Genomic DNA, 26,436 nt, shown 5'->3' with positions numbered 1-26,436 from the left:
ACTTTTAATTTGCTCTACTGTGTTCTTAATTTCTGATATATCAGCCTTGATTTGCTTTATTGCTTCCTTAAATTCTTTAAATTCTTGTATATGTTTCTCCTTTTTGATCAGAAGCTTTAAAATTATTTTTCTGAATTCTGTATGCCACATTTTCTCGATGTCTTCCTCAGTGAACTCTGAGGTTGGCATAGGACTTTGTTCCTTTGCAGGGGAGTTTTCAGTAATATTCATTGTGCCTTTGTCTCTTCTTTTGCTCTTGGTCATTGTACTTCTGGTTAGCAGAGTCTTCTCTTTGGGGCAAGTTTCTATGCTGTGTCACCCACAGGTCTACAATTTGATTTTACTTATTGCAGTTGGTACACAATACTTTGCTTGCAGCCACTTGTGCCACAACCTCCAGCGAGTTCCAGCTCTGGGTTCTTATGTCAGATTTCCACCATGGTCATGTATCCCCAGTTCCTGGCTCACCACTCTCCACCTCCTGTGATACCATGCTGAGTTTGCACCGTTGTCTCTGCAACCTTTCTCCCACTTTCAGTTGGACCAGGTCCAAGGATTAGAGAAAACACCAGATGTCCTGCATAGTTAGGTTGTTGGTGGCGCTGATCTTGTCGGAACCTGATGGACGTTAGGTCTGAGTGCCACACGGACCTATTTTGAGCCGTACGATGCCACAGTCGGTATTATTTTCCTGCAGGACCAGTGCAATCCTCTGTGCTCAGTGAGTTCTCGCTAGCTCAGCACATGCACAGTTCACTGTTGTCCCCTGCAGTCCTAAAGCTATTGCCACAGTGTACAAAATGGTGCCTGATGTACCACTACTAGAGTTCTTAATCTGCTGGCAGTCAGTTCTGAGGGCTACCCAACCTGTCTTGGGTGGAACCTGTAGAATGCCATGTTGCTGCAGTTCACTGAGTCAGAAATGAATTCACGCCCAGCTCAGCGTATGCTCAGTTCTTTCCCTTGCCTTTGCCTCCTTACACAAAATGACACCCAATTCAGCTCTCGAGGGCTGACTGGGCTGTGAAATCCACTCTGTTCTCGCACTGCCCATCTGGGATCTGCTGCTCTGTCTATGCTCCTGGTCAAATCAAACAGACCAGCAGGATGGACAGTTCTTTGTCTGGCTTTACCTCCCAAGCTCCCAGTGAAAGTCCCTTCCCACCTGGTTGCTGGTGGAGTTCTGGCTACTGGTGGAGTTCAGATCACCATTAGGTGAATGCCTCTAGAGTATCAGTCACTGCAACACCACACTGTTGTGTTCATTGCTTTCCTGTGTGTGTCAGTCTCCAGGTACCCCTCTGCTGTTGTTCTGTCCTCTCCTATTTCCTGGAATATGTCCTCTCTGTTTCATCCTGATTAAATGTTTTTCCATCCATTTAAACGTGTCCTTACCCTATTCCACCATCTTGATTCTCCGGCTTCCAAGTCTTTTTTTTTTTTTAAGAACACGAAACCCATGCTACGTTTCTACCATTTAGCTTCTAGTTCCAGGGTATACAGTTTCAAGATCATGTACTTGAAGACTTCTGTCTTAACACCCACAGATGACCTCTGGATTGACTTTTTTAGAGAATCATTATTTTCAATAATCTTAAACAGTTTAGTTACAAGACCTGTGTTTTCTGCAATATTATCACAGCCGGTAGCATGCATATATATATATATATACATATATATTATACATATATATATACATATATATTATATATATATATGTGTGTATATATATATGTACACATATATATAAGGCCATTGCACAACAATCACATAATGTCACACAGATTCTTATTGAAACTAGGATGATATAAATAAACTGGAAAAGAAGGTCTAGCTAACATAAAAGTTGACAGCTTTTTGTAATAGAAAGACATTAGATTAGGTTCTTAATCTGCTTTCTAGTTACTGACAACATGACTTGGAAAAATCATTACAAACCTGGTTCCTGGTCTCTTCATCTGCGAGGTTGTAAGTAGAAAGTAGAAAGAGTTCCTTTCCTACCAGTGGCATGTGCCTTATGTGATATCACAAATGTAGCTCACGTGTGTAGTTCAACAACTACTTTTGAGCTCTCTTCCCTTGAGTGCACGGTTCAGGTGCCTCTCTGCTTGGTGCTAGTACCATTATTGCCATAGGAAGCACTTTTGATAATAAAACATGCACACAAGTTATGGGTGGCACTTTCAGGTAGATACTTTACCACGAAGAAACTGATCTGCCACTCCCTTCTCATGCCAGTCATTACTGTTGAAACTCACACACCAAAATGAATGTTGGTGGGTGGCTTGGATGCTTACATGAATCCAGTGAGAAAAGTCCCAATATTGACTCAATAGTGTAACTTAGGGCAATAGCATATGCAGGAGTGTTTATTATGTTGGGCTTTTGAGATTTCCAAATTAAGCCCTTGGGAAAGTACTAAGGACTACTCAAATGTAAGAATGAAGTAAGCAGTTTTTTTTTTTTTAAAGTTTGAACATTCTGCTTGCTGCTCTTGTTAAAGAACTCAAAAGGGGAAATAAAAAGCTGTTTTTTGTTGAAGAATGTCTTTTTTTGTTACTGAACAATCAAGTTTTAAATGCATAACAATGCAGTGACCCCAGGTAAGAGAAATACATTCACAGTATTCACAGGAGAAACTGTAGTATCGCACTATGTCTTTGCTGAGCAGGTCAAGGAAGACTTCCCTGTCTCTGTGTCTGCTGATTTGGACATATTTAACTGATCAGGAGAAATGTTTGCGTGAGATCTAAAAGAAGATACTGTTTCATGCAAAGAAGAGGGTCAGTGAGGAGAGGTGGATTCTGAGTGTGTTTTGCTTTGTCAGCACCGTGTTTTAGTCTTTCCCTTTCTTACTTAAAATGACTTTCTCTGCATAGGAACCTTGCTGCTCTCCAGAGCACCCACTACTCCCTACACACCTTGCCTTTCCATACAGCTGTTACCTCCATAAGTGCTGATGTCCTTCTCACATTATAAGTTTTTCATTGAAACATATACATTTCCAAGAATAACGTGAGTTTACAATAGTAGCTTAAGACAAATTTTTCTGTGTGAAAATGAAAATACATGCATCTTTCTATTCCACCAGCATGCTGTGAAGAACTAGAAGCTGTAACAGTACTAGTAGCATAATAAGCTACTAGAAAGCCAGGGATAGACAATACCTGGAGTATGCCATCTTTTTCCTGTAATCTTGAAAGAAAGTTTGAGAGCTGAGCAATGATGGAAAATTAAACTCAGATTGGGTTACTTGAGAAAGCAGCTAACTTGAATATCATATTTCTTTTAATTTTCCTCCCTATTTATTTTTATGAGGTCCTCATCACATTGTTTCTTATCTTTTATAGCTTGAGATTCATTTATAAATCAGTAGAAACTAAGTTGTATCATGGGCTGTTTGTCTATAGCAGAAGTCCTGGACTGTACTTTGAAAATAACTGTTTTTGGGTATTGTTTTGTAAATCCATTTCACTTAAAAGATGATCAGAAATGTTCCCCAAAGAAAATTGTGTGGTCAAACTGGCTTTGAGACTTGGCAAATCCAGGTTAGGTCCATGAGAAAGAGCTCTGCTTGCCAGAGGGGTGGGGGGAGCTGTCCTAGGTGGAACTATTGAGAGGTTCTAAGTTTTCCTTTCAGAAACTTATCCATCACTCACACCCTAGATGTATTCTAGCCACACATATTGCTGCTTACATTGTCATAAGACGTTAAGCATGGCTGCTTCCTCCTATGGACCCTGTTGCTGATCTTGGCTGGATCTTCTTGTGGAACCCCACATTGGTTCCTCGAGCATCCACGTCCCCACAGAAGCCTGCTGATACTTTAACTAACCTCAGTCAGTGGTGCTTCTGCTGTAACCCCCCCAGAAATTCCTCATCTCCTAGACTAGCCTCCATGCTCTTCACCATGCCCAAGAGGCACTGTTTGGTCCAATTCTGGTCATCATCTGTGCCTCTGGCCAGTCTATTTACCTTGCTGCTTCTGCACCAGTTAGTCTAACCTCCTGACTCATGCCAGACCCATTTCCTTGCTGTCCTCTTCTCTTGAAATATTCTCCTTCAGACACTTGACTGGGGCATGCCTCACTGTCTCATCTCTACTCTGTCATCTCTCTAAAAGTTCATACGGTCATGCTTGCTCCCCTCACGTGAGTTTTATTGTTTTGTTGCTTCCACACATCATCACTGCCTGATAATTATGCTACCCACGTGTAATAGGACATTAAGATGAGACCCGTTCTGTTTCGAAGGTGTCCAAGCTGAGAGACAAGGTAGCTCATGCTTCTTACAGGATATGCTAACAGAAGCACCTAGTGCTGAATTGTAAAGAGTGCATTTAACCAGATTTAGAGTCAGATTTTCTTTAGTGTGAGAGATGTCAAGTGGTGAGGATAAGGGAAACGAATCATGAGAGAGATCTTAGGGAGAAGTTTGCATGAGTTTTCTGGAATTTTAGGGTACCTGAGACAGATATTCAGCCTCAGAGATGCGATTAAAAACTTCTCAGAAGATAGCTGGATGTCACAGCCAAATGTGGGGTCCTGTTATGCGTTCTCACTCTTTCAGAGTTGCCAAGGGACAGGCATGTGGCTCTATGTTCTAGGCTAGACATGGATTCTAGGTTTGGAAAATCGAAGTGATCCCAAGAGAAGAATGAACAGAGATTAAAAAGAGAACCACAAAGCCACAGTGCACCAGCAGCTGCACTTGGTGGCCCTGAGTCAGGCTTTGCCTGGTGACCTGGTGACCTACCTGCCCAGGGGTGTGCTCTGGGAAACTGGGGGTGTGGGCTTAAAAGGGATGGCACAGCAGGGGGAGAGCAGGGACCTGGGAGGTCATGTCGAGTAAAAATTGGCTACTGAGGAACGTCTATGGATAGAGTCACTTTACCTGTAAGGGGGCTGAGAGTGAGCAGTTTGGAGATGGGGGAACAGGAGGACCTTTAAGGTCAGACCAAAGTACCAGCACACGTGGGAGACCTGAGCTGGGGTAGCTAGTATTTATGAGCACACACTAAAGCCAGGGCTGGGGACTTGCCTAGTTTGTAGGATTATATCACAGTACCCAGCAGTGAGAGTTGGAACAGGGGACAAGTACTGTTAGGCTGGGACATGACAATAACCAACATGTGAAAGAATCAGGTCTAGGGGAAGAATCTGTGGGGGAGTATCTGGACTCACCCTCTGTGGAAATCAACTTCCAAGGGCAAGTGCAAAATCTGTGGTTGGGAATAGGCCTAGTTGGGGATCCAAGAGGATGCAATGGCTGGGTTGGGGTGCCCACTGGTGAGCGTGAGAGATGGAATGGGGGCAGCAGGCTGGGCTGGACATTGCTGCAGACTCCCGTGGCATGAGTGTAGACTGGGAGTGGGGAGCTCCAGATTGGGTTGGACTCCAGAATCGACTGGTGCTCGTGAGAGCCAGGGTGGGTGTAGAATGGGCTAGGCTAGGTCTCAGTCCCCCCTGAACCATGTGAGAGCTGTGTCTGGGCGTGATTTTAACACCCAAAAGTAAGAACCAAATAGGGAATGGGTTGGTTGGGGAAGGACACTGTTCCTGCCAGGACAAGAGGTGGACAAAGTCAACCTGGGCCAAAGACTCACCAGTGTACATGAGATCTGCCAGTTGGAGGACACCTGATAGAGGAGCTTGGGGAACTCCTTTATCAGGACATAATCTCTGCAGATGAGCCTAAAAACCAAGGCAAGCATCGTCTCAGACCAGGGAGCCAGGCAGGGCTGGGCTAGGCTGTAGAACCCATCAGCATGAGCTGGAACTGAGGGCAGGCTGAACCGAGCTAGGCTGTAGAGCCCTGGGGGCAGGTGTTCCAGTGAAGCCTGTGTCACCTGGCCTGGGTCCCTGGGCCCAGCTGCGTAGTGGGTCCATGAACCCTGGGGGTAGAGGTCTGTGTCCTTGGGCCTGCCTGTGCAGTGGATGCTGGGTCCATGAGCCCCGGCATGATTGGTATGGTGGGGTCTGGGTCAGCTTGTCCTGGGCCATAGGTCTGCCTATAAGAAATTGTCCTCCTCTATGAAATAGATGGAGTAGTGGACGTCAGGTCCTGATGTATATGGAGGTTATGGCAGTGCATTGCAGCCTACAGGGAACTTTTGGTAGCATAGCAGAAGTCGAACAGAACAATTTAGACAACTACCCCATCCAAATGATGACAACAAATATCCAGTCACATGGAGACTATGTGACTATGTCAGCCAGTAGACATTGGAAGGGTTTCCTCCTCCTCTTACATTGGCAAGATCAACAGTGTTTTAGAACTATTTAAGTCACCCGGGCAGAACTCTTGGAACATGCGCTACATCAGGACCCTGGGTTGATATCGGGTGGCCATTCCCCACACTCCAGCACTGGGGTGGTTGGGAGACTGGGTGTGGATTTTCCCATTATTCCCTCTCTTCCCTGAGAAATGGGAAGGAGAAATAAAAAACTTGGAAATGATAAACACACCCACTTTTCCCTAACCTTGGATCCTTCAAACCCTGATCAACTATATAAACATCATCTAAAATAAGAATTAAAAATTGAAAAATAAAAGGAAGAGAACTGCAGGTACTGGTATTGTCCTGTGGCAGGTTCATTTATTGACTGTGCTGCTAGCGTCCTGTATGAACACTGGCTCAAGTCCCTTCTGCCCCATTACTGATTCAGCTCCCTAGTAATGCATCTGGGAAAGCAGCAGAAGATGGCATGAATGTGGGGCCCCTATAAGGGCAACCTGGAAGGGGCTCCAAGTTCCTGGCATCAATATGACCCAGTCCTGACCATTATAATCATTTGGGAAGTAAAGAAGATCTCTCTCTCTCTCTCTCTCTCTCTCTCTCTCTGTCCCTTTCTCTGTCTTTCTAACAAGGAACTAAAACAAAACATACAGAAGTGCAGTGCAGGAGGAAAGGGATCTTCTACCAAATGCAGTATTTGTATTTAAGTATAAAAAAGTACAAACTTTGCACACTATCCACCCAGGAGGGTAATCATCTTCGCCATCTGTGCCTACACCCAAGGCAGGGACTTTAGAGAGACCAGCAAGGGGGAGGAGGGGAACAGAAGCTGTTCCCACAGCAGGCTTCATGCTTGGATCAACACTGAGATGCAGGATGTGGGGAGAAGAAGGCAAAAGCTTTGCTGCTTGCTTGCTTTAAAGCAAGGGACTGAATTTTATTTTTACAAAACTACAAAGGACATCCAGTTCAAGCTATCTTTTTGCAAAGATAGCTTGCCTGTTCCTAGTGATTGCTGAAGCAATATCCTGTAGGTTTGGGGTTGTAGTGATGGTGGGTATGGAGATGGATTCAGTTGGAAATGGTTAGCGGGCAAAAGCCAGTCCTTATAGATAGTGTTGCCTCCATTAGGAGGGATTGTTGCAGGATGCGAGCAAGATCACACCAGACATGTCTAACACTTATTAAGGAGTCTTTATTAACCAAGCTTGGTGATGATAGAGCACAATAGCAAATCACAAGTCCATACGTCAACCCAACCAAACATAATCCAACCAATCATAATCTCAAAAGAAACAAATGGTCATCATCCTTAAGTCCATCCATTAAGGTGAAGATCTATGTCCCAGCTTCCCCAGCAATATAAGTTATCCTAAGAGACATGCAACAAATAACCGGGACACACTCACAAAGAACCTGGACACACTTACAAAGCTGCAGACATTCACCTTTCCCTGGCTTTTCTGCCCACATTCTACTACTGCTTGGTCTCACCCCTGTTGGAACTCCAGATAGCACACAGACCAGAAACAATATTATTACAACCATTGTCCTATCTAAGCAGCACGCAGGGACCATGCTCAGGGGATTACCTGTCCTGGGTCAGCCAAGAGTCGAGGTGCTAGCGTAATGGAAGCACCAGGCCAGAAAGAGAGTGAGAGCCCCTGCTTCACGGGCCTTTTAAAGGGACTTGTGAGGGGAGTGGTTACACAACAATGCAATACCGTCCCCTCTCAGTTGATAGGTGAGTCACAGGTGGGCAGGAGCGAATACCTAAGTGTTGTGGGCTAAGGAGTTGATTAGTGCTGTTGGGATGGCAGGAACAGGAACTGGGCTTGTAGCTAAAAAACACCTAGACTAATCAGACTTCCAATAACCTGGCTCATTTAGGATGTGGGGGAAGTGGTTGAGGATGGAATTAACATTCCATTGCTGTAGGACCCACCTTCAGGACAGAGGTTGGGGGACACAGCCAAATTTCATTTGCCCACTGTCAATGGGTGCTGGCTATCACTGGCTGCACCCCCTAACAGGATGTTATTTTGACTGCCCAACCCTTGGATCTCATGGCTGGAAAAATATATTAGAAGGAATTGATACTGTGAGGCCTAGAGGTAAAGAAGTGAAATTGTCCTTTTGGAAGTCTGTGTGTAAATAGCTGTAGCATTAAAAAAAAAGATTTTTTTGTATTTATTTATTTATTTTTGAAAGGTAGGTTTTACACAGTGAAGAGTCTTCTATTTACTGATTCACTCCCCAATGGCCACAACATCTAGAGCTGGGCCAACCTGAAGCTGAGAGCCCGGAGCTTCTTTCATGTCTCACATGTATGTGCAGGACTGTTGTGGGCTAAGGAGCTAATTAGCGCTCGTTAAGCTGGGCAGGAACAGAAACTGGGTTTGTGGCTCAAAACTGCCAAGACTAATTGGACTCATCTGTATCCAATTTCCTGGCTAAATCAGGACTTGTGGTGGGGGTAATATATAAAGAGAATTGAAGAAGCAATAAAGGGAGACTTCAGAGAGAGACTTCTACCATCACTGGTCCGCTGTTGGTGCTTTTCCCCAGACCCTGACCCTCACCCTGTCCACGCTACTGGCTCTGCTGGTCAGAACATAGGACCCTAATGTCTGAAGCCATCCTCTGCTGCTTTCCCAGGACATAAGCAGAGAGCTGAATCAGAAGTGGAGCAGCTAGGATGCCAATTGGGGCCCTTATAGGATGCCTTGAAGCAGAGGGTTAACATGCTATACCGCCATGCTGTCCTTAACCTTAATCTGTGACTCAAAGACCTGGGCGTATATTCAGATACTATGTACTGGGTAATATTCCTGGCACCTGTACATTATTGTTCACAGGGGTGTCTAGAAGTGATTGTGCATGCTGGTGGGTGCTGTGGCCCTGCTTGGTATGGTGTGTTCTCAGTCCCAACTTTACATGTCCTGGTGGTTGCTGTAGCCTGGCACTGCCCACCTTCTCTCAGCCCTAGGAACAGGGCCTGGTAAGGAAGAGACTTTTGGAAACTCCTCTGCTATGCTGTAGCTCCCATGATGAGTGCGAGAGCCAGAGTTGGAAATGGATAAGGCTGGGCAAGGCTGCAGCACCCATTGGCATGCATGTGGTCTAGGTCCCAGAACCTACTGGGACTTGTGAGAGCCAGAATGCATATGAGATAGGCGGGCCTAGGCTGTAGCACCTAGCAGTTCATGTGAAAGCCGGGTTTGGAGGTTTGGAGCTGGGCTATAAAAGAGCCAGAAGAGGTGTTGGCTAGTCAGAATACCTGCCAATGAGCACCAGTACTGGGGCATGCCATGTTAGGCTGAGCTGTATCTCCTGCTGGCACACTTGAGAGCTGAGGCTGGGACTGGTCTGGTATGGAAACTTTGGGGAACTCCTCTGTTAAGCTGCAGCTACTGCTGATGAATGTGAGAGCTTGGGTGGGGGGCAGGCCCCATCAAGCCAGGCTGCAGCACCTGTTAGCGTTTGTATGGACTTGGTCTGGGGATGGGCCAGGCTGGACAAGTCCTCATCATATTATGGCATGAGTGAGAGCCAGGAACAGATGCAGGCCAGACTGAGCTGGGCCATAACACCAGCCAGTTCACCATGAGGACCAGAGCTGGGTGTGGACCAGGCTGTAAGTACCTGCTAAGCCAGGCTGCAGTACTTGCCAGTGAGTGCTGAGACTGGGGACAAGCTATGCCAGTCTGGGCCACAGAACTCACCAACGTGAGCAAAACCCATATTGGGAGAGGGTCTTGTAAGAGAACTTTGAGGACTCCCCTGACAGGCTACTGCTTCTGCTGGTGAGTGTGAGAGCTAGAACCAGGGACAGGCTAGTCCTAGCAGAGCTGTGGTACCTGTCTGCCAGCATGTAGGCAAGGTCTAGGGATAGGCCAGGTTGGGCCGAGCTATCCCACTGTTGCATGCAAGGCTGGCCAGGCTAGGTTGCAGCACCCACTGGCAAGTGCTAAGACTGGGTGTAAGTCATGTCAGGCTGGACTGATGTACCTCCATCCCTACAAGCATAAGCTCCTGGACTAGGAGTAGGTCTGGTAAGGGAAACTGTGGGCACTCCCATGCTAGGCTGCAGTTTCTGCTGGTGAGCATGAGAACCAGCGCTAGGGACAGGCTAGGCTGTACAAGGCATCAAGACCTATTGATGTACATTCTGGCCAGGTCTGGGGGTGGGTCTGGCTAAGCTATGCTGCAGCACCTGTGGGTGTGCATGAGAGCCAGATGAGATGTGGGTAAGGCTGGGCACAGGTCTGGTAGGGATTATTGGGCTTCTCAACTGATCCAAAGCACCTGCTGGCTTGTGTGAGGATGGGGCCTGTGGCAGGCTGGCGGGCCTGAGCTGCAGCACCCACTGGTTCAAGTGAGAGATGGGACTGGAGTAGAACTGACAAGGCAGCTGCATCCACGGTATGGCTGGTGCAAGTGATGGACCATACCTGACCCTGCAATGTCTGGCACATACAAACACCAAGTCTAAGGTCACCCCAGGGGAGGTTTCTTGGGGGACTCCCCAACTAGATTACTAGACTCCAACCCTGGCCACAGGGAAATTGAAAGGATGTGTGGTCCAACTTGGGAGTACATGTATCTAGACTGGGCCTCGTCAGTTGCTGATGCCTGTATAGTGGACACTTTGCTCAGATGTACACAAAGGACATCATAACCAGCTCATTTAGGTCAAATGATGACCTTCACTGCCTTGTCAGAAGATGGAAAACAGAACAGACTGGACAACTCTCCTGGCCAAGCTTTGCAGCAAATGTCTAGGAGGATGCATTAAGTCAATAGACCTGGGAAAGATTTTCTCAAGTCTGGTGTAATGAAACCAACAATGTCTCAGAATTATAAAAACCACTTAAACAGAATCCTTGGAACCATCTTCTCCATATTGAGCTCTCTAAGGTGTCATCAAATGACTGTCCCCCATCCCTAGATGTTGTAGTTTGACAACAAGGAGCAGCCCAAACCCCTCCTCCCCTCACTCCTGCAGACACTAGTCGGGGGAAAGGCAGAACAGAATTGAAACATTTATCTCACCCACATTCCTTCATATCTTGACCCTACTCATCTTATTTGGAAGCCCACATGGGCATGCATTCCTCTCCTTTATTGAAAAATAAAATTAAAAAGAAAAAAGAGAAGTGATGATTGTGATTGAACTTCTCAACAGTAACAAGGAAGGGTTCAGGGTTATATTTAATTTGATTTAAAATCTAAGCAATGTGATATGTCTTACATGTAATGCTTGCGATATTTATCCGTTCACAAGTGAATGGGGTAGGCACAATCCTGGAATGTCAGAGCACCGACTGAGGCTACCTGTAACAAAGTGGTTCATCCTGGAGTCCCACTGTGTTGGCAAAAAAATGAAGTTACAAAGCAGCTTGTTGGCAATGAAGAGTCTTGCTGGGACACAAGGAAGGAGCAAGAAAGCTTGACCAGAGCTGGGGGTCCCACTGCCTAGCACTTTATGACCCAGTCTTGGACTTTCTCCTGCAGAAACACTAAGGGTTCAAAGAAAAATTTACAAGCACACCTGCCAAAGACCTAAGTGGAGATTGAATTAGCTCTTTCCAGAGCGTGGAAGGGAAAGGCTAGTTTATGAGTTATCAGGGAAAGAGACGCATTACAGTAAAAGGAGACCAGGTTATATACAGGAAGAGAGGTGGGAAATTAACGAGGACTGAAATAGTTTGCAGTTTCACATGCTGCATGGCACTTTGAAAGTAACTAGGTGTAAGATGAGGGGCTCTCCCAACTTCTATTCCCCAGAGGCAAACAGAGAAGTGTGAGATGTGTGGGAGGGAGGCACAGACAGGCAGTGGGTGGATAGCAGACATACTTCTTGATTCCAAATGTGTGCTTGGTGGGTCCTTGTTTGTAAGGAGAAGAATGGGCAGGTAGCAGATAGTGACAGGGCTAAAGCTAAGCTGCCAAAGTCAACTCCTGTTCTCTTTCTTCCTCTCCGTCTAGGAAAGCACAGTAGGAAAGACTGAGCCACTTCAGCCAGGTGTGTTTTCTCAGCTAAGCATGACTGCGACTATTCCTGGTTACCGACCCCCTGCGCAGGTTATTCAGCTTGTAGAACACTTTACAAGGAGTATCTTGCCACAAATGGTGAGCCGGCCTGCGCCTGTGAATCTGTGAACCTTGGATGCCGCTTCAGAAGGCAAAAGAGGCTCATGACTTCTCAGAGTGGTGATGACAAGGCAGGGAACACAGCCATTGGCACTGGTTGGAATTTTTTCCAGCTTGTAGGATGTAGATGTGTCTACACCCTTTAGCAGTCCTTCAGAATAAGGGTCTGGAATCTCGGAGGGGGTGAATAAGTTGCGACAGGCAGATAGCTAACTTAGAGCTACAAATTGGAAGCCATACCACCCCCCCCCCACCGCCCCATGTAATACTTTGCCTCATTTATCAATCAAATAAACCCTTTCCCGGGATGTACTACCCTTCACCTGGAAGACAAGGTATTATCATGTAACCGCTATCCATTCCAGGCTCAAAGGAAGCCAGGCAATGTGGAGATGTATTTGCTTTTTCCCAAACACACCAGAATGAAAGTGGTCACATTTCTTTCCCACCTTTCCCTTCCCATCCCACTCCATTCCTGAATATGGTCCATGCGTGTCTGTGACTTCCTTGCCTGTTAAATAAACTTTACCAAAAAAGACAAAAAGGTGTAAATGACTCGCTGAACAAGCAAACAAAGCATCCAGGTCTGCCATGTGAGCAGCAGGGACCTAAATATTTGAGTCATCACTGCTGCCTTCTAGCAAACTGGAGTCTGCTGCATTGATAGGCAAGTGGAGTCGGGAAGGAGCCAGAGGCCAGTACCAAATGCAGGGACACATTAACAGGAGGCAGAATCTTACTAATTTCATAATTACTAGGCAAAATGTCCACTCTACACATTAGTATTTGTTTGTCATGGCCAGCTAGTCATTCCTTCCAAGGTCCAAATGTTAAACCTGAGGGGGCGATGGCCAGGGGCCCCTCGCCCCACGACAAACGGAGCCCTCCGGCAGACACGAGACAGAAGACCAAGAGATGCAATCACGCATGAGGCAAGGTTTATTTCACACGGGCTCGTGGGCGCTCCCGCTTGATCGAGTAAGGAGTCGCGCCGAGCTGCACAAGCTGGGTCTTTTTATAGGATATGGGAAGCAGGAAGCGGGGTTACAGAAGCAGATGCATAGTTACAGGGATCCCATTGGCACCTGTAAGTCACACAAGGCTATGATTGGTACAGGAGCTGCCCTTGCTCAAAGCAGTCTTCAAGAATGACTCAATGTCTGAGAAATGGAAATTTATCTTTCTTTTGTAAAATAGAAACTTGGGAAACTGAAGCTTACTGTTCCTAGCTCTTGGAAAGCACCCAACGGCTCCTAGCTCTCTATCTTGCAAGGTCTTCTGCCGCTCCTTATCTCACAAGGTCTTCTGCCTGCAGGCATCCTATTGACCCTTTTTCTGCTGGAGCTAAATTTGGGCTCTACACAAATTGCCTAGCTTCTTTTTTCACTTGTTTATGTTGTTATGGGGTGCAGCCAGTGATAGCCAGCACCCATTGACAGTGGGCAAATGAAATTTGGCTGTGTCCCCCAACCTCTGTCCTGAAGGTGGGTCCTACAGCAATGGAATGTTAATTCCATCCTCAACCACTTCCCCCACATCCTAAATTAGCCAGGATATTGGAAGTCCAATTAGTCTAGGTGTTTTTAGCTACAAGCCCAGTTCCTGTTCCTGTCCATCCTAATGAGCGCTAATCAACTCCTTAGCCCACAACACTTAGGTATTCGCTCCTGCCCACCTGTGACTCACCTATCAACTGAGAGGGGACGGTATTGTGTTGTGTGTAACCACTCCCCTCACAAGTCCCTTTAAAAAGGCCTATGAAGCAGAGGCTCACTCTATTTCTGGCCAGGTGCTTCCATTGTGCTAGCACCTCGACTCTTGGCTGACCCAGGACAGGTAATCCCCTGAGCATGGTCCCTGCGTGCTGCTTAGATAGGACAATGGTTGTAATAATATTGTTTCTGGTCTGTGTGCTATCAGGAGTTCCAGGAGGGGTGAGGCCTAGCAGTAGTAGAATGTGGGCAGAAAAGCCAGGGAAAGGTGAATGTCTGCAGCTTTGTAAGTGTGTCCAGGTTCTTTGTGAGTGTGTCCTGGTTATTTGTTGCATGTCTCTTAGGATAACATATTGCTGGGGAAGCTGGGACATAGGTTTTCAGCTTAATGGATGGACTTAAGGATGATGACCATTTGTTTCTTTTGAGATTATGATTGGTTGGATTATGATTAGGTGGATTGCTGTATGGATTTGTAATTCGCTATTGTGCTCTGTTGTCTTCAAGCTTGATTAATAAAGGCTCCTTAATAAGTGTTAGACATGTCTGGTGTGATCTTGCTCGCATCCTGCAACAATGTTGCTTCAAGATGTCCTAAGTTCACCCTGAACTCTTTCTCACTTGTTAAATCGACTGTCTTTCACAAAGCCTAGCTTCTTCTGGGAGCCATGGCACTTAGCAACCAGCACATAGGTGCTGAAGTGTGTATATTGCTTCTCGGCACTCTCATTATCCAGGTCACCTATTGTTAGAGCTCGGCTTGGAAGACTTAGGGTGTGGCTTATTCCAATGTCTTGCACTCTTGGATCATGAACTCCAGAACAAAATATAGAGCCTTGCACGGACCACTGGCTAGATTCCTCAACCAAAGGCAAGGTGGGAGGGTGAAGAAGCCCATCCTGGACACCTTGATGTCATGCTCTGAAAGCAAGTCCGGGCTTCACTGTGCTTTCCTTTAGTGGGATTCAGGCTACTTGGGCAAGTGGCCCATTTCTTTCTAGTAATTGTTGCCATATATGGAAATCTTTGGTTTTTGATATAAGGATAAGAAGACCCAATTTTTCTGGGTTACCGGGGAGAATAATCCAAGTTTATTTTGGTTTTCTTAACATTATCAATGTCTCCCTCTTTCACTATGAAGTGTGTCCTACTTTGAACATAATACAATACCCATATATGTTCCCACCTAATATGGGAGAACTCAGACAAGACCATTTGCCTATATTCAATGTGTCTGAGCTGCTGCGAGATGAGAATCCTCCAAAGATCCTCTTTGAATGCCAAAACATGGTTGGTTACTGTATAGGCTGAGTTCTGTTCCCTCACAATTCATATGTTGAAGCTGAGATACTCAGCACCTCAGACTGTGACTGAATTTGGAGAAAAGGTCTGCAAAAGGTTATTAAAGTAAATTGGGGCCGTCTGAATCGGCTTTAATGCAACATGATCGTGATCTATATGAAGAGAAGGGACCAGAGCACAGGAACTCATAGAGGAGAGTCTTCTGAAAATCCCGAAGGGGCTGGCGTGGCCAACTCCCACATGCTCACTCTCTGATCTTGTAAATTTAGACCTAGAATAGTGAGAAAAAATAATTTAAAATATTTTGGGGGCTCAGCAGGGTGGCCTGGCGTCTGAAATCCTCATTTTGAATGTGCCGGGATCCCATATGGGCGCCGGTTCTAATCCTGGTGACCCTGCTTCCCATCCAGCTCCCTGCTTGTGGTCTGGGAAAGCAGTGGAGGATGGCCCAAAGCCTTCAAATGCTGTACCCATGTGGGAGACCCAGAGGAAGCTCCTGGCTCCTGGCTTCGGATCAGCACATCTCTGGCTGTGTGGTCACTTGGGGAGTGAATCATCAGATGGAAGATCTTCCTCTCTGTCTCTCCTCCTTTCTGTATATCTGACTTTGCAATAAAAATAAGTAAATCTTTAAAATTATATTTTTAATTAAAAATTAAGAATGAGAGCAAGCATATGTGAGAGGGAAAATATGGAATCCTTCCAAGTTAATAAATATGTATCAATGAGGGTTATTATGAAGAGTAGTAGGTGGGTTGACAGATGTGCATTTCTTAGCATACGATCTGCTTAAGGAAGTGAAGGTGAAGCTGGGCTGGTAGTAATGCCCCTGGATCAGGCTCCGCTGAAGTGTCCATGTTTGCTATAGGAAGTCCTATGACTCAAAAAACAACCCTAAGAATCCTGCATTTGGGGCCTGTTCTAAGCAACTGGTGGTATCGATTACTTAGCTTCCTGTTCCTTGCTGGTTCTCAGTCTTTTCTGAAACTTATCATTTTGTTGTTAGAACACTGGCAATTTCTACTTGACTTATTGATTTTATTTTCATTTTGAGTTCTTCTTATAGGCTGACTCACATGCTTTACTTCCCATTCCACTCTGAAGATCTCAGTGTTTCTGAAAAGTAAGTGGACGATCTCATTTGCAAGTGGATAAAGACACCGTACAGTTCAGTGCACCTATGCTACCTAATGCAAGGGCTTTGTGAGAACAATTCTGAAGTCTTCCCAAGGTTCAGCCTCTCAGAGAGCATGTATTATTGTGAAGTATATATTTGGTCTTCCTGTTTCCTGGCATACAACTTCTAAAAGCCTTGAAATTTCTAAAGTGATGTATCTTTTTGTATGTTAACCAGCTGACTGGTGACTGGCAGCCGCTGGGTAGTTTGGGGAGAGGGATTGGTCACTGGAAAAACCAAGGTGCTGGAAGAGAAAATCGGCTGAAGATTAACGTGCTCCTACTGGCTGATGAGGAAGTTTCATAAGAGGTCAAAGAGACTGGGTTCAGGAAGCTTCCAGATAGCTGAACACATGGAGATGCTGCGAGCCTGGCACCCCAGAAGGGTGACCGAAGCCTTATTAGTCTTCTATCTTTTCCAGCTGGTATTCCTTCATATCCTGTGTAGCATCCTTTATAACAGCTCTATCCATGTAAGCAATGTTTCCCTGTGTTCTGAAACCTGCTCTAGCAAACTAGTCAATCCTGAGAAGAAGGTATGGGAACCTTCATAGCAAGCAAGTCAGTCAAGGGCACAGGCGGAACAATGACATTGGTATCTGAAGTTGTGGGGTGCAGGTGGTCTAATGAGACTGAATTCTTAACCTGCGGGAAAATTATGCCTCCAGGACAATATGTCAAAACAAAATTGAATTGGAGGATGCTCAATGACTGTTCACTGCAGAATCTAGAGGACTAATTGCTTGGTTGAAATATGGGCAACTCTTCCACCCTTTAAATTTGGTCATATTAGTATATATGCTGTGGGAATATGGTAGAAGAAACTGTTTAGTTTTTCTATGCACAGAGTCATTAACTACTTTATAAACTGAAGATGAGGAAGAACTGCATTTCATTATAGGGCACTAAAATTTCCAACCCATCACCTTTACAGGTCACCATCCATTTCTTATGCTCCCTCACGTGAATGAGCTTCCTAGAATTCAGGACCATGGGAAGGCAGAACCTGTCCATGAGGCTGGATTAGAGAAGGTTTGAACATTGAGAGGGCCTCTCAGAAAATTCCTGAGTGCCTAAGTATGTAAATTCTGACAAGTCTATAGATTGCACAATCATGATCCTACAGTTACTTATTATAATACAAAGATTAGTTTCTAGCCTCCCTCATATAAAATCAAACTTTCTAAGTATTTGTAGTTGGTCCTTTTTGGAGTGGATTCCCTGTTATTCCCTTTGGGATATGTATTGCTATTTAGGAAGCATTTAAAACTTCATTTTAAATGTCGATCATTTCTTCATTAGAGAAACACGTATGCAGATAACAGCATTGAGATATGATCCACAGACAGGCTGCTGAAGCACCTTACAGAGACATCCTGATACTCTACCATAAAACCATACAGCACAGACATTTCACCAGTGGATAGAATGTGTTTCCATTTTGAAATATTTTCTGATTAACAGATAAAAATAATACCTTTCTAAAAATTTTTCGATGTAAAAAGTGGGTGACAGTGTTAAACATACCTCATGTGTTGATTTATTAGCAGCATTCATCTGCTTGTGAATTGTTGATCTTTACATTATTATTCCTTAGAGTTCTGTTGGTTTTCTTATCATTGGGCATGCACTTCTTAATAGAGTTGCTGAACGTTTGTCTGATGTCACTTTCTGCAGATAAGGAAATGTGCTGAAGGTTGTGCTACCAGTGGCTCAGATCAAATTCAAGCTGAGGTCTGTCTGATTCCGGAGCTTATTCTCTTCTGATTATACTGCACTTCTTTCCATGTGCCAGGGAATGGGGAATCAGACAATGTCTGTGTCGAGTCTGAAGCAATGCTGAGTCAGGACCTACATAAATATAGAACTTAATTACTGAAATGCAGGTCCTGGGATTGTCTCATAAATAATTTCTCATTTAACCTCAAAATACTCCTATTAAATGAGAATCAAGTATAATTATGATATTGACATTTTACAGATGAAGCTATAGGGTAAAGTGATATCCACGTGCATTGGGTCAAATAGGGTCAAATAGAGTCTTAGTCTCAAAACCATTATTTTATGATAGTGCTTTAACACTCCATTTACCTGTCACCATCAGAAGGAAGAGGCAGATCACTCAAGTTAATTTTCAGTAAAATAAAAATTACCCCTTTAACTATCAATTTAAAAAATCTTTTATAAAACTTTCACAATAAATGACTAGTCACTCACATTCATATTTTCTTCCTCTTGAGAAGGCACTAAGGTGATAGCAAACAGATCATTTTTAAAGATTTAAAACATACCAGTGAGGAGAACAATACAGATGAAAACTTAGTTATATTTCAGAGAGAATAGAGTGGCAGAGAATAGCTGGAGAACTGAAAAATAACTTTTGAAGCAAGACATAGCTGATTTCTGTAAACAATTGTAGTAGGGTGATGTGTTTACCCACAGCAGTATCATGGACTCTAGAATTTGTAGGGAAAGAGGGCTCATGGGTCCCTTGCTAGGTCTACTGAATTTTATCTTGTGAATGAGGCCAGGAATATGTATCTAAAGAACTCTCATGACTCTTTTATGGCTAAAATCTTTCATATCCCTTATCCAAAAAGTCCAGGACCAGGGGCATTTTGGATTTTGAAATGTTTGCATATACATAATGAGCTATTTTTGATATGGGCTCCAAGTTTAAATACATAATTAATTTATGCTTCAGATGCATAGAGTGAATTAATCTTATAGTTTTTACCCAAAAGCTGAAATAATCATATACAAAATTTTTAAAGTATTTCTGTATAAAAGAAAGCTCCATTGAGTGGAACTTTTCAATTGTGTCTTCATGTCAGCATTCAAGATGTTTCAGATTCAGGAGCCTTTGGAATGTTGGATTTTCAGATTAGTGATATGCCATCTGTATACCATGAAATTTGGGAAATTTAAACCTAGAGAACACCTGAGTGATCCAAATGTGGAAGCTGCTCTTTGCTTTCCTAGTCCCAAAGAGAGCTGGATTTTGCAAGTGGCAGGCATGAAGAATACCAGCTTCTTCCTGTTAGTCGAATGTCCCTGTTCCCCGTTTCCTCCTTTCGCATTTTGTTCTGCACAAGAGGCATCCCAAGAACTTGCCTAGTCATCCCAATTGGCATGTTGGAGTTTCTTCTAAATACTGCAAATGGCTTCACCACAGCTGCTCTTAGGACCCAGGGCGAAGGCCTTCATAATACCTAACAGAAAGAGGGATTGAAACTGATTGGTTAGAGAATTTTGATCATGGCATGTCAGTGAATATTGAATGGATCCTCTGCTGGTTCCTTAAATTCCTTGTCTGATAAGGTGAGCTGAAGCAAGAGGAAGAGTAGAGTAGGATGCACTGTAGCACAATAACCAAGGTAGCAAGTGCATGCACATGGCTTGAAGGACAAAAAGCAAAGTAACATGGATGGAGGGATTTATTGGAAACACATACATGGAACATCTAGTTTTCCTTAGTTCCTCTATCACATCTGACTTCTCTGAGCTGAGAAATTAGCATTTATCACAAAAGTTCAGTGTATCATTATCATTATTATTATTAGGAGCTCTCTAAAAAATAGTCACTACTTCTGATAGTCACCCTCATGGGTGCTGGTTCTGATCTTGGCAGCCCTGCTTCCCATCCAGCTCCCTGCTCATGACCTAGAAAAACAGTCAAGGACTGCCCAACAGTCAAGGACCTGGGCTCTGGGCTCCTGGCTTCGGATCAGTTCAGCTCCAACCATTGTGCTCACTTGGGGAGTGAATCATCAGATGGAAGATCTTCCTCTCTGTCTCTCCTTCTTTCTATATATCTCACTCAGCAATAAAAATAAAATAAACCTTTAAAAATTTTATGATTATCATTTTTATTTTATGGTACGGTTTCATAGGCTCTGGGATTTACCTTACCCCCTCCCTACCCTAAGTCCCCTGCTCACTACACTGATTTCACCGATATTATTATTATAGTATACTTCTGAATAAACGGTAATAAATCCTGACATTGTGGGCAATGACAATGGTGGAGAGTCCAGCATCCTATTGTTTAGATATAGTAAGCAGTTTCACTGGGAGTACATCTTTGATTTGGAAGTAGAGATGCATATTGCATCATATCCTCACATCTGGATGTAATAGTCTCCATTACACAGTTACTGTACATCCCCTTAAATAAAAAGCCTGTTCAGTTTCCTGTAAGAGGTCACCTGTAAGGCTGATTGGGGCTCCTCTCTATACTAATTTTTTTAAGATTTATTTATTTTTATTGGAAAGGCAGACATACAGAAAGGAGGGGAGACAGAGAGGAAGATCTTCTGTCCAACGATTCACTCCCCAAATGACTGCAACGGCCAGTGCTGCGCCAATCTGAAGCCAGGAGCCAGAAGTTTCTTCTGGGTCTCCCACATTGGTGTAGGATCCCAAGGCTTTGGGCCGTCCTTGACTGCTTTCCCAGGCCACAAGCAGGGAGCTGGGCTGCCTGGATTAGAACTGGCGCCCATATGGGATTCCGGCATGTTCAAGGCGAGGACTTCAGGCAGTAGGCCACTGTACAGTGCCCTATATATTGACTTTTTAATGTGCATACTTAAGGATCTTCCTTATGATCAACTGAAGAGAGCTTTCTTACCATGTGTTGAGGTGAAGATCCTATTGGGAGCTCTATGCCCCTGCTGTATGTTGTTTCCCAATTGTGTCTCCATATTGGTCAAGCTTTTATTTATTATTTCATTGAATACAAATTTAAGCCCGGCTTCTTTTTCTGCACCTTTTGGAACTCCCATAATTCTTATATCTTCTGGACTTCTAAGACCTGAAGCTCTCTCAGAGGACTCTTCTGGATCTTCTGTGCTTGCTTTCCACCCTGCAGAAGATGGAGCCGACCCAAAGGCAGAGTTTACAAAACCAGAGGAGCAGATAGAGAGCTGTGACATAGCCACTTGGTCAAGCAGGGCACATAACTTTCCAGCAAGGATAGAGATTAACAGAAAAAGAGAACTACAGACCGATATCACTGATGAACACGTGTGCAAAGATCCTCAACAAAATACTAGCCAACAGAAACCAATAGTACATCAGGCAGATCATTCACCTGGATCAAGTGGGATCAGTCATCCGGACCAGGTGGGATTTATCCCTGTCATGCAGGGATGGTTTAACACATGCAAATCAATAAATGTGACTCACCACGTTCAAAAATTGAAAAATAAAAACCACATGATCACCTCAATAGATGCAGAGAAGGCATTTGATAAAATCCAACACCATTTCATACTAAAAACCTTAAGCAAGATAGGAATAGAGGGAATATTCTACAACACAATCAAAACAATATGTGAAAGACTCAATGGCAGCATCATATTAAATGGGGAAAGACTGGAAGCTTTTCCACTAAGATCTGGAACTAGACAAAGATGTCCACTCTCACTACTGCTATTAAATACAGTATTGGAAGTGCTTGCCAGAGCTATTAGGCAAGAAACACAAATTAAAGAAACTCAAGTTGGAACAGAGGAATTAAAATGATCCTTGTTTGCAGATGGCATGATTCTCTACATAGGAGAACTGAAAGATGCAATCAAGAGACTATTGGAACTCATAAGAGAATTTGTGGGATACACAATTAATGAGCATAAATTGGTGACACTAGTGTACACAAATACCTTCACAGCTGAGAAAGATTATATTTAAAATAGCAGAGAGAAATATCAAATACCTAGGGATTAACCCAAGGAAAGATGTGAAAAATCTCTATAATGCACATTTAAAAATATTTTCGAAAGGAATAGAAGAAGACAATATAAGATGGAGACACCTACCATGTTCCTGAATTGGCAGAATCAACATCAAAATATTCATATTATCAAAGTCATATACAGATTCAATATAATTCCAATCAAAAGCCTAACATTCTTTTCAAAAATAGAAAAATGTCACAAAAGGTCATCTGGAAACACAAGAGACCATGGGCAGCCAAAGCTATCCTAAGGAATAAACATCAAGCTGGAAAATTCACAATTCCAGACTTTGAGACATACTACATAACAATCTGGCACTGAAACAGAAACAGAGAAGATCAATGGAACAGAATTGAAACACCAGAACAGAGCCCACAGACACACAGCCAACTAATCTTTGACAAAAGAACTGAAAATAACCCAAGGAAAAAGTTGATCTCTTCAACAAATGCTGTTGGGACAATTAAAGGCAGCCTGTAGATGTAAGAAGCAAGACTCCCACCTGTCACATCATACAAAACTCTGCTGTACATGCATAAAGGAACCTAAATCTGCGTCCAGAAACTATCAAACCATTAGAAGAAAACATAGGAAGCACTCTTCAAGGTATAGGCATTGGTAAAGACTTCTTAGAACAGTCGCCAAAAGCACAGGCATTGAAAGCCAAAGCACACAGATGGGACTAGATTAAGCTGAGAAGTTTTTACAGCAAAGGAGACAATCAACAAAGTGAAGAAGCAACCAACGGAATGGGAGAAAATCTTTGCACACTACACACCTGATAGGGAACAAATATCCAGGATTTACAAAGAGCTTCAGAAATTCAAAGATAGTAAAACAGACAACCCTGTGAAGAAGTGAGCAATGGAAATGAACAGACATTTCTTTCTTTCTTTTTTTTTAGGTTTATTTATTTAACAGGCAGAGTGACACACAGAAGGAAATACAGAGTTCTTCCATCTGCTGGGTCATTCCTCACATGGCTGCAATAGCAGGAGCTGGACCAAGCTAAATCCAGGTCGATCCAGGTCTCTCAAGTGGTGGCAAGGACTCAGTTACTTGAGTCATCATTTGATGTCTTCATAGACCCATCAGCAGGGATCTGGTTTAGATGTGGGAACAGTGGAGACTCAAACCAGCAGCCCAGTGTGGATGTGGGCACCCCCGACAACAGCTTAACCCACCACACCATGATGTGAATGCTTTTTGTTCCTTGGCTTATTTGACTGTTCTCTGGCATCTGGCCCTCATGGACACTTCAACCTCTGTGGAATTCCTGACTTCCTTGTCGCATGACCCTGACTTCCCTGCTGCCACCTGGTCACTTCATCCTTGGCTGCTCCTCTTCCCATACCCCATGCTGGTGCTTCTCTGGGGTTGGAATTGGGTTCTTCTCACTTCAGTTTCTTTGACTGAGTCAGAGATTCTAAAATATACCTGAGCCCAGAATTCATGGTGGCAGTTTATTACAAAGAAAAGTTATGAATTCTGTCCCCAGAAATGTGTAGTATATATGAGGGTAGCCCAGACTATCCATAACCAATATCCACAGTTATCATCATGCACATGGACCAGGGACCACTTTGAGTCCCTGCAGTTTCCTCATTTTCATATAAATATTCTTCTATTTCTCATGTAAATACACCTCAGATATTCTTTTTTACATTTTTTACTTCTTTTTAATATTATTATCACTTTATGATGCAATTCCATAGACCCTAGGATTTCCCTTATCCCCTCCCCAAGTCTCTTCCCTACCCCACTACTGAGTTTCCCTATATTATTATTATAGTATAGTTCTTCATAAACAGTTATCCGTCCATCATTGAGGGCATGACAATGGCAGAGTTCAGCATCCTATTGTTTAGATAGAGTAAACAGTTTCACTGGGAGTCCATCTTTGATCTGGATGTAGAAATACATACTGCATTGTATCCTCACATCTGAATATGATTGTCTCCATCACACAGTTACTATACATACACTTCACTGAGCTGCCACAAAACAAAATCAACACCAGGAAGAAAAACAGAAATTTACAACTCCATGAAGTTAAATGACACATTACTAGCATAATAGTCTCCATTACACACTTACTGTACATTCCCTTAAATGAAAAGTCACAAAACAAAATCAACAACAGGAAGAAAAATAGAAATCAACACCATGAAGTTAAATAACATGCTACTGAATTTCCAATGTGTCACTGAAGAAGCGAAAATCAAGAACCTTCTTGAAGAAGATGATACTACTGTACGACCTATGAGTCAGTGAAGAATTTATGAGAAGTGTTTTGAAGAGATGAACCTAACAAAAAAAATTCAAAAACCATGAGATATAGTTTCTGCTGATCTTTGCTGGTGAGATGTGTCTCCTATAGGCAACAAATAGATGGGTTTTATTTTTTTAAATCCAGTCTACTTATCTATGATGTTGGATTGATGAGTTTAAGTCATTTACATTCAGGGTTAATATGAATGGGTTTACCACCTATTTGGTCCTGTGATTTTAGCAATGCGCCGTTAATTGATTTAGTCATCTGCTATTTTACTGCGATGTTCTTCGCATTTGCCTTTGGTTTCATTGCTGTTTCTCTTTTCTGTCAAGAAAACATCTTTAAGTGCCCTTTGTAGGGCAGATTTGGAAGAGGCATAATTTTTTAACTTTTTTTTTTTTTTTTTTTTTTTTTTACTATGGTAGAATTTTCTTTCCATTTCAAAGACAAAGGAAAGTTTTGTTGGGTATGTTATCCTGGGCAGACAACTTTTGCTTTTAGAATCTGGAATATGTTGCTCCATTCTCTTCTGGCCTGTAGGGTTTCCTGTGAAAGATGTCCTGTGAATTGAATTGACATTCCTTTATCTGTCAATTGATTTTTTCACATGCACATTTAAGTATCTTTTCTTTATGTTTGATTGAAGAGAGTTTGATTATCATGTGTCATGATGGTTAATTTTGGTCAACCCTGTTGGGAGTTCCGTGCCCCTCTTGAATATCGTTTCCCAATGTTTTTTCTAGATTAGGGAAAATTTCTCTTATTATTTCATTAAATACATTTGTAAACCCAACTTCTCTTTCTGCAATTTCTGTGACTCCAATAACTCCTTTTAAAAATGATTTATTTATTTTTATTGGAAAGGCAGATATACAGAGAGGAGGAGAGACAAAGAGGAAGATCTTCCATCCGATGATTCACTCCCCAAGCGGCCACAACAGCTGGAGTTGAGCCAATCCGAAGCCAGAAGCCAGGAGCTTTTACTGGGTCTCCCACGCGGGTGCAGGGTCCCAAGGGTTTGAGCCGTCCTTGACTGCTGTCTCAGGCCATAAGCAGGGAGCTGGATGGGAAGTGGGGCTGCTGGGATTAGAACCTGCGGCCCATATGGGATCCCAGCACGTTCAGGGCGAGGACTTTAGCCACTAGCCACACTGCCAGGCCCAAACTATAGTGTATTTGTAAACAGCATATCTAGCATTAGATCAGATAAGCTTCCTTTGGAAAAATATGATTTGTTTCCTTAGACATTAGCATTTCAATAAATCTAAAAAGACTGATTTCAAGGTCTACCAAAAAGCTACTATGAAATTATGTATTTTTTTTACATTTGAAGTTTCTCTATTATTAATGGCATGAAAACTTACTTTTATACTACTAAACTGAATCCGAACAAACTTTAATCATTACACTCCTGTTAATAAATTTGGTGTTGTCTAATATAATTGTATCTTTGTCCAAACCCTTAGAATCCTTGCTCATAGATGTTCCACCAAATATCTGATGATGTAAAATTTTATAATTAATCCCCTGTGTGTGATACCTCATTGGTTACTGTTCTTACATGACTCCTTGGGCCCTATTGGATTGGAGTCTGGATATAGCTCTAAATGTAATCAGAGGTGTATCCAACCACGGTGAGACTTGGGGTTTGTTTTTTAAGTATGTCAACCTGAATTTAGAAGAGATAAGAATTATCTTTACAGCATCCACAGCTGTTTTTCGGGGGGTTGGGTTGGGGTGGGCATATGCACCTGGACCTTGATCTAGAAATTTAAATTTCTGAGCTCTTTCTTTTCTTTTTCCATTCTCCACACTAAGATGTAACTACTGAATCCTATG

The sequence above is a fragment of the Ochotona princeps genome, chromosome 2 (genome assembly GCF_030435755.1).
Source record: "Ochotona princeps isolate mOchPri1 chromosome 2, mOchPri1.hap1, whole genome shotgun sequence".
NCBI lineage: Eukaryota > Metazoa > Chordata > Mammalia > Lagomorpha > Ochotonidae > Ochotona > Ochotona princeps.
This window is presented reverse-complemented; position numbering follows the sequence as displayed.